Consider the following 10,379-nt stretch of genomic DNA (forward strand, 5'->3'; position numbering starts at 1 on the left):
TTAGGTTGCTTCTATATCCTGGTTATTATAAATAATACTGTAGTAAACCTATATCTAGCTTCAAATTACTATTTTTGTTTTCTTCGGGTAAATATCCAGAGTACACTTTCTAGATTATATGGCATTTCTATTTTTAATTTTTTGAGAAAACTCCATACTATTTTCCACAGTGGCTATATTAACTTTCATTCTACCAACTGTGCATGAGAGTTCCATTTTCTCTACATTCTGACCAACACTTGTTATTCCTTTTTTTTTTTTTTAATTTGACGCTAACCATTCTGGCAGGTGTGAGGTGATATCTCATTGCAGTTTTGATTTGCATTTCCCTAATGATTAGTGATACTGAGCATCTTTTTATGTGCCTATTTGCAATCTGTAGGTCTTCTTTGGAAAAATGTCAATTGAGGTCCCTTTTTCAATTGATCTATTTGTTGCTTTTGTTTGTTATTGACTTGTAGGAGTTCTCTCTAATTTGGATATTAACCCACTGTTGGTTACATCAATTGCAAATATCTTCTTATTCAGTAAGTTGTATTTTTTTTTTGTTGGTGATTTACATCACTGTGAAGAAGCTTTTTACTTTGGTCAAGTCCCAATAGTGTATTTTGTTTCCCATCCCTGGAGATAGATACAAAAAAATAGCGTTAAGGCCAGTGTTCAAGAGATTACTGTAAATGCTTTCTTTTAAGAATTTTATGGTTTCAGGTCTTGCATTTAGATCTTTAATCCATTCTGAGTTTGTGTTTACAGTGTAAGAAAGTCCTTGAGTTCTATTCTTGTGCATAGAGCTGTCCAGTTTTCCCAAAACACCTTACTTATTCAAGAGACAGTCTTATCCCCATTGTATATTCTTGGCTCCTCTTAGATCAGTTGACTGTATTAGCATAGATTTCTTACTGGACTCTCTATTCTGTTTCACTGCTCTTTGAGTCTATTTTTGTGCCAATACCATACTAGCTTTGCAAGATAGTTTGAAACGGATTGTGATACCTTAAGGTTTGTCCCTCCTTCTCAAGTTTGCTTTGGCTGTTGGAGTTCTTTCATGGTTTCATAAAAATTTTAGGATTGCTTGTTCTGGTTGTATGAAGAATACTTAGTATTTTGGTAGGAATTGCATTGAATCTATAGAATGCCTTGCATAATATGGACATTTTAACACTATTAATTCTTCTAGTCCAAGAGCGTGGTATATTATTCTATTTGTGTTGTTTTCAATTTCTTTCATCAGCATTTTATAGTTTTCAGAGTATTGGTCTTTCATCTCCTTGGTTGAATTTATTCTTAGATATTTTAATATTTTTGATACAATTATAAATAAGATTTTTTCCTAATTTTTCTAATAACTTGTTACTAGTGTACAGAAATACAACCACTTTATGGTTAATTCTGTATCCTACAATTTTATTGGATTCATTTATTTTAATAGTTTTTTGGTGGCATCTTTGGGGTTTTCTATATATAGTATAATGTGATCTACATGTAGTGACTGTTTTACTTCTTTTTTTTACCAATTTGGACGCCTTTTTTTTTTTTATCTGATTGATGTGGCTAGGACTTCCAGTGCTATGCTGAATAAAAGTAGTGACAGTGAACATCCTTGTCTTGTTCCTAATCTCAGCAGGAAAGATTTCAGCTTTTCACCAATGGGTATGATGTTAGTTGTAGGTTTGTCATATATGGCCTTCATTATTTTGTGGTGTTTCCTCTAAACCCATTTTGTACAGAGTTTTTATCCTGAATGGATGTTGAATCTTATCAAGTGCTTTTCCAAAGAAGTTAATGAAAATTAATTGAAATTGTGCATTTAAGTCACATAGCACACTATTTGGAACATAATATTAGTTATTGTTATTGCCTTGGGCTCTTTTGTCTGGATAATACCTATATCTTTCTTAAAATAGGGTACTCAAATTTGAGCAAGTTAACCAAGAGGTGATTTGGCAGATACCAGTAGATTTTCCTACTAACATCACTGAAAAGCACATGTCTTGTCACTAATTACATATCATGTCGAATGCAACTAAATATTTTCTTTCCAAATAGTGTACTGCATGTCCTTTCTTTAAATCACAGTCATTGCTTGACATTTACCAACGATTAACAAGTCAATGTAAAAGGTAGAAAATACAACCATGAAATAATGAGGCCACAACCACTGACGCTCACCAAGTAGGAAGTTTTATAAACATATAAATTGTTTTATGTATTATGCATGGAAAAAATACTTTTTAGTACAGGTATGCCCTGTGTAATATTTGGGACATACTTCTACTACAAATTATTTACTGTTTAGGTGCAATTCAAATTTAAATTGGTGTCCTATATTTTATATGACAACACTAGATCTGAAGGACAAACTGAATAGCTTTTCCATATGAAGGATATGTTGGTGGGACCCCTGGATGGCTCAGCAGTTGAACATCTGCCTTTAGCTCAGAGCATGATCCCAGAGTCCCAGGATTGAGTCCCATGTTGAGTTTCCTTCATGGAGCCTGCTTCTCCCTCTGCCTATGTCTCTCCCTCTCTCTCTCTCTCTCTCTCTCTCTCTCTCTCTCTCTCTCATGAATAAATAAATAAAATCTCTCTAAAAAAAAAAAAAAAGAATGAAGGATATGTTGGTGATACTAGGAGATCATCTGAAAAGGAGAAAACAACATCTAAAAGGGCTGAAGTGAGTCTACACACTGTGAGGCAGGCTAAACAAAAATAAGTCCAGAAAGACAAAGAATACATGATATACTAAATTAAAGGGATTGAATTCTATTCCTTAGAGCAACTAGCAGCTATTTAAGAGATTTAAACAGGGAACTGACATAGTCAGTTTGTATTTTCCAAAGATCAATCCAGTTACAGTATAGTGAATGTATTCAAGGGAGCAAGTCTAAGAAGCAAAGAGGAGTCCATCTAGAAGAGAAAAGAAGTTAGAGTAGGGCATTCTTGTCAGAGGGAATAGTTTGAACAAAAACTTAAAGACAAAAATGTGAAAATTATGTGCATGCAGAGAATAGTCAACAGCTTGGATTGCAAGGGGACATTAGGAGGAAATTAAACTAGAACGTAATGTTGAGGCCAACTCTTTTAGGGAGCTTATACAGAAGAGTCTCAGACTTAATCCCAGAAAGTGGTTGAAAGATGGTAAAGAGATTATCATTGTTATTCTATTTCCCACTTGGAGAAAAGACTGACTTCTCAAAAATGCCATATGCAATAAAGTCAGTAATGACTCTGTGGTGAAGTTGGAAATAAGATCAAGTTAGGGAAGAAATAAAATACTTTCAACTTAATCAAATTCTTTAAAATAAAAAAAAAAATATGCACATGGGTGAAAACTGACTCTCCAAATTATTTGGTAGAAATTGAGATCTTAAAGCATCAAATTATTATTCTGAGTGCAAATAAAAACTAAAAAACTGGGCAAAGAATCAAAAGGAAAAGGTTATACTTAGACTTGTAAACACTTTCTTCTTCAACTTCACTTTCCCAGATCCATCTCAGTCATGAGGATCATGATTATCACAATCAAATTTTCATGTGGTAGGTGTTATTTTTATCTCCATTTTACCAATAAGGAATTGGAGTCACAAAGAAGTCTATAAAATGTCCAAATACACAAAGTTAGTAAGTGGCAATTGGACTCCAAAGATAGGAGATATACTTCCACAGTTCAATATTCAAAATATGTAAGAGTATCATCATAAACTCTTCAATAATAGACCATCCCATTTCAAAAAAAATAGTTAATAAATATAAAATGGCCACTGAAGACAAAAATAAGTATCCTAAAGGCTTATTAGTATCATTAATTTGGATTGGTTGTCAAAAATAAAATTTTAGATCCTCCATAGCTAGGCTGTGATTCAACCAGCATGTTGATAAAAGCAGTATCTGTTTCATCTATCATATGTTTCATCTATTATATATAGATCTTGCCAACATTTCAAAAAGAAGAAACAAGCACATCTAGATCTGTAAATTTATCAGTACCCCAAGAGTAGATCTGCATTCGAGCAGAGATCTGTAACCAACTCTACAGAAATGATACACAGATCAGAATTCTAGCCCACAGAGAATCATTACTACCTCTTTTCTCAGCATTATGACCAGTTAAGCATCCCAATTAAATCTGTAGATGAAACCAAATACATCTTTATAAAGGTATCCAGCAGTTGTTATGAAAGAAATATATATATTTGCTTAAATAAGATTTAAGCAAAAGTAGATGTGCAGATCGTTTAAAAATGTACTAAAGTTGACTGAATTTAAACCTTCAGTGTGTTGTGGAAATAGAACAAAATGCCCAAAGGCCTCTGAAAATGTGATGTCTAATAGCTTGGTTTCCAGTATAAGGCAAGAACCCAAAAAAGCTCACCTTTTGTGTGAGAAAATAAAATAAAAATGCTATGCATTTAGTACTCTTGATAAATAAGCAACCAAGCAAACAGACAAAATCTGTCTCATATCTTTATACTGAGTGGAGGGAGGAGGGGTTTCTGAGGAATCTTTCCTGAAAATAAAAGAATGACTCATGTGAGTTTTCTGGCCTAACTCACAGTGCATGATTAACAAGAAAAATGTTAAGAGCCAAGAGTTTAGCTTAAAATTTAAAGTGCTAAGACTCACAGGTACTTAACCCACAAGAAAATCCTCTTTGGTAGAGCCTACCTTAGCTTAAGCCAAAAAATTGCACAAATATAAAATTCTAAGGAAAATAAAAGCAACTAATAGATGAAAATCACAAAACACACAAGGAAAACTCATGTATAAGCAAGAGTAAATAGAAAAAATAAATAAAACAAAACAGAAAGGACCTATAGAGTCTTCAGATATTGAATTTGCAATCAAGGAATATATTTCTGAAAGTATGTTTGATAGCATTCAAAAAATACAAAAGGCTTAAAATAATGAATTTTGCAAAAAGAACAAATTGCCTTTAGAAATGAAATCTAGTGCTAGAAATTAAAAATTCAGTGGATAGGTTTAGACAGAGCTAAAGAAAAAATATATCAATAAATGTAAGTCACAGATCAGGGACACAGGTTCTACCAGCAGATCAGCAGATAGAGATTTAAGTTCATAGATGAAGGGATTTAAGGGTACACTTATCCTGATGAGTACTGAGTTATGTTTAGAATTGTTGAGTCACTGGGAGCCCCAGTGGCCCAGCAGTTCAGCGCTGCCTTCGGCCTGGGGTGTGATCCTGGAGACCTGGGATTGAGTCCCTCATCAGGCTCTCTGCATGGAGCCTGCTTCTCCCTCTGTCTGTGTCTCTGCCTCTCTCTTTCTCTCTGTGTCTGTCATGAATAAATAAATAAAATCTTTAAAAAAACAAACAAACAAAAAAAAAGAATTGTTGAGTTACTATATTATACACCTGAAACTAATATAACAGTGCATGTCAACTACATTGGAATTAAAATATAAGTAAATAAAATTTAAAATTAAACTTTTAAAAAAATTTTTAAAGAGTAAGTTTATAGATTAGTTCCTCACCCTGCCCCCTTCTTACCATCATATCAATTGAGGCTCCAGTGTTGGAACAGTGACTTACAGCTGAAAGAGTTGCAAGACAGAGATGAATTTAAGGATACAAAAACAGGAACTCTAGATGAATTTGAAGACTCTGGCATTTATAGATAAAATAAACATTAGACACAGACTAATTTATGGTTAGATTGACATAAATCTCACACTAAAGGCCTTTTCCTCAGTTCCTATTACCTAATACATCATGTCCAACTTTCTATAAAAAATTTAAGACCAGAAGGGACAAAGCTAGTATCAGAATGAGACTCAACTATTACACAGATAGGAAATTTAAATAACTACAATTAACATATTAAGTGCTCTAATAGGAAAAGAAAATATAAAAACGTGGATAATATAAGCAGAAATATGCAAATTCTAGGAAAAATATAAAATAAAATCTAGAAATTAATAATGCTGTAACAGAAATGAAGAATGAAATGCTTTTGATAGGCTCATTAGTAGACTGGACATAGCTAAGGAAAGAATAAATTATTTTAAAGATATGTCAGTAGGATCTCTAAAACTGAAATGGAAAAAGACATGAAAAACAAGAAGAAAAAAATAATTAAGAACTTAGGGACAATTTAAAAAATTTAACATACACATAATTAGAATACTAGAAAAAGGAAAAAGAATGGAGCAGAAAGAATATTTGAAGAAATAGCAACTAACTTTACAAAATTAATGACAAATACCAAACTACTAATCCAAGAAGCTAAAGGAATACCAAGCAAAATAAATTCCAAAAAACCTATACCTAAGCATTTCACATTTAAACTACAGCAAACAGAAGACAAAGATTTTGGAAGAAATCAAATGAAAAGAAAAACACATACTCTATAGAGGAACATTGATAGAGGAGTAATAAATAGAACTTCTCATCAAAGGGACGCCTAGGTGGCTCAGCAGTTGAGCATCTGCCTTTGGCTCAAGGCATGATCCTGGAGTCCTGGGATCGAGTCCCACAATGGGCTCCCTGAGTGGAGCCTGCTTCTCCCTCTGCCTATGTCTCTGCCTCTCTCTGTATCTCTCATGAATAAATAAAGTCTTAAAAAAAATAACTTCTCATCAAAAACCATGCAAGGTAAGGAGAAAGGAACGATTTAATTAAAATATTTAGGGGGGAAAATTTTAGGGGGGAAATATTTAGGGGGGATATAGAATTCTATATCCAATGAAATTTCCCTATAGAATGAAAAAAAAAACTTTCACAGAAAAAAACTGCAGAAATTGCCAATCAACCTCTCATGCAAGCAATGTTAGAAAGAAAATCTTTAGGAAAAAGAAAAATGATATAGATTAGAAATTAGAATCTACACAAAGGAAAAGTGTCAGAAAAATAAACAAAGGTAAACTGCAATCTTCTATTTTTCTTATTCTTAATTGATCTAAAAGACAGTTTTTTGTTTAAAGCAATAAAAGTAACATAAGTAATTATAGCATATGGATAAGTTAAATTAATAATAATAATAATGTCATAAGAGACAGAAGGAAAGAATTGAGAAATCTATGTCATAAGATATTTGCATTACCCATGAAGCAGTAATGGTTATTTGAAGATGGATTTAAAATAGTTGTAATTGTGTATTGCAAACTCTAAGGTAACCAGCAAACCACCAAAAAAAATAATAATAATAATAAAGAGAGAACATAATTGATAGGCTAATAGACAAGGTAAAATGGAATCATATACAATGCTCAGTTAAAACCAGAGGAAGAGGAGAAAGTGGTAGGGGATAAAAAGTACAAGAACAACAAAAAGAACAGCTACAAACATGGAAAATATTAATCCAATATCGATAATCAATTTAAATATAAAAGGCAGATTATGAAAGTTGATAAAAAGTTAAGACCAAACTGTATGTTGTCTATAAGAAACCATTCTAAATATAAAGATTCAGATAAGTTAAAAGTAAAGGGATGGAAAAAGATATCCCAGAGGTACCTGGGTAGCTCAGTCAGTTAAACTTCCAACTCGGGATCCCTGGGTGGCGCAGCGGTTTGGCGCCTGCCTTTGGCCCGGGGCGCGATCCTGGAGACCCGGGATCGAATCCCACGTCGGGCTCCCGGTGCATGGAGCCTGCTTCTCCCTCTGCCTATGTCTCTGCTTCTCTCTCTCTCACTGTGTGCCTATCATAAATAAATAAAATTAAAAAAAATAAAATAAAAAAATAAACTTCCAACTCTTTGATTTTGGTTCAGGCTATGATCTCAGGGTCCTGAGGTGGAGCCCCACATTGGGCTCCATGCTCTGTGGGGAGCCTGCTAGAGATTCTTTCTCCCTCTGCCCCTCCCCCCACTTGTGTGCACTCTCTCTAAAATAAATAAATAAATCTTTAAAAAAAGATATTCCATGCTAACACTAATCAGAATAAAGTGGGTGTGGCCATACTAGTTTCAGGCAAAGCTGGCTACAGAACAAGAAAATTATCAGGGATAAAGAGGGGCATGACATAATGATAATTGGGTCAATTCTCCAGGAAGTCATAACAGTTCAATATGTATGCACCTAACAGAGCATCAAAATAGGGGATGTTACAATCATTCCCACATGGCAGGACCAGTTTACTAAAGTGTAGCACACTCACTTAGATACAGGAATAAACTATCTTTGTTTTTCTCCTACTGCTCCTACAAACCTGCTCTATCGAGTTCGGTCTCTTTCTCCTGGACTCTGTCACTTTAGACAGTCCTGAGGAGTAATTAATATGTCCCTCCCAAGGAAATAATAAAAGTTTCACGACATAGAGACATGTCTTCTCTTCCAGCCTTGACCCCCTGCATGTGGGAAACCTGCAGCAGGAAGAGATCTCTGCTAGCTTTCCTCCCTGCTCGTTTGTGGTTTCCAACATCTCCATGGTTGGAGTAAATGAAAGGACAGAAAGTAAGGGGATAGAAAATCTCTCTCTTAAATGTCACTGAGTGTACATTGGCTTTTACATGTACATTTACAACTGATTGTGGTTGTGATGGTTAATATTACGAGTCAAATTGGCTCTGTCACAGTACAAGATATCTTGTCAAACACTAGGCTGGATGTTGCCACAAAGGTATTTTTTAGATAAGGTCAACATTTAAGTTTGTAGACTGAAAAGATGACCCTCCACAATGTGGGTGGCCTCATCAGTTAGTTGAACACTTTAAGGGGGGAGGGGGAGGGAGACCAATATCCCTTAAGGAAAAGAAAATTCTTCCAGACTGTGTTCAGACTTGAGCTGCAACATCAACTATTCCTTGGGTCTCCAGCCTGTCAGCCTACCCTAAAGATTTTGGACTTGCCAGTTTCCATAATCACATAAACCAAGTCCTTAAAGTACATCCATTCATACTTCCACATGCTAACACACACACATAGGCTATATTGATTCTGTTTCTTCAGAGACCGCTGACTAATGCAGCAGTGTTTGCTGAGATGGGGAATTCTCTTGGAGGGCTTAGGTCTATGGGGAATACGTACTTCAGGCATGAGTGTCACACCTTCTGCAAGGCCACTTAAATCTACCCCCTCAGTGTTCTCAGGGCTCACTGTCTGGGCATTTCCTTGGATAAATTTATTTTAAGAAAAATAACTACAAGTTTGCTTCATTGTTTAATCTCCAGTTAATGCCTCACCTCCCACCTCCAAAAAACAAAACAGAGACCTGTTACTGCCCAAACCACACCACAAAGCATACTTTGCTGTTACAGGCTGCTGCAACCAGGACTTTATCCTTTAGCTTTCTCAGGCCTGTGTGCCCCAAGCTGTGGGGGACAAATATTAAGTTACCTAAAAGATCCCCCTTGGAATCCCACCTCTCTCTCAAAGGGAGAGGGGACACATCTCAGAGCATTCAGATTTTTTGTACATAAATTGTCTACCTATCTAATCTCTCACTTCTGTCTCTCAGGGTCTCCAACCCATTTTTATAGCCTGGAGGTTGATAATCACAAAATCTCTCATCTGAGGTCTGAACCCACTCCCTTTGCAAATCCTCCTCAGGTGGTATACCTCTCACAGTATTTGGCTCTTATGGTCTCAAGGCTTCAGCAAAAACACAAATGGAAAATTATCATTTTAATAACTTCATTTACAAGATGCAATTATCATCTCTTTAGTAACCTGCTTTGAATCTTTGAATAGCTTCCTTTTGGCATTAGCATGAAGTCTCATTTCTCAGAATGATGTAGCAGGCTCTCTATCCCTACTTCTCAGTCTCACTCTGTCTCTCTTTTCCTCACACTGCAGCTCTAGGGACTGATGTTCTTTTAATTCTCAAATTAGTCTTTGCTGTTTTCTCTTGCAAATCTCAATCACACTGTTGCCTGTTTTGCGATTTTCTCCAGCACAGTGGAGAGCTCCTACTCATCCTATCCAGTGTATAGATTACTTCCACCAGAAAGTGATCTCTGAACCTTCTCTCAGCCTCCACAGGAATACTAACGTAGGTACCCTTGCTAAGTCCTAATAAACACCTTCCCCTCACTATAGCTAGTTATTTATGTTTGTCATCTCAACTAATACATGTACAGCATAAGGCATCATACATATTTAGTTCCAGGTTGTACCCTCAAGCCTAGCACAGTGACTAACAGTGCATAGGCATCCAACAAATATGTATAAATTAATAGATTGACCATTTGGCTTATTATGCTTGTCACTCATTATTGGGAAAATTAAATAATGTGAAATTTGGTCACATGAAAAAGGCAACAAACAAGATTTTGCCTGTTGTCTAATTTGATATTTGAAAGGTACAATTACAAAGTTATTAAGAGATCCCTGGCAGTTCTGTTACAAGATACAGAAGCCAGGTTTTTAAAATTGGGACCTCAAAGACTATGTCAAACATCTTTTAGATTTCAAAGAAGAA

Source organism: Vulpes vulpes, chromosome 9 (assembly GCF_048418805.1).
Source record: "Vulpes vulpes isolate BD-2025 chromosome 9, VulVul3, whole genome shotgun sequence".
Taxonomy (NCBI): domain Eukaryota; kingdom Metazoa; phylum Chordata; class Mammalia; order Carnivora; family Canidae; genus Vulpes; species Vulpes vulpes.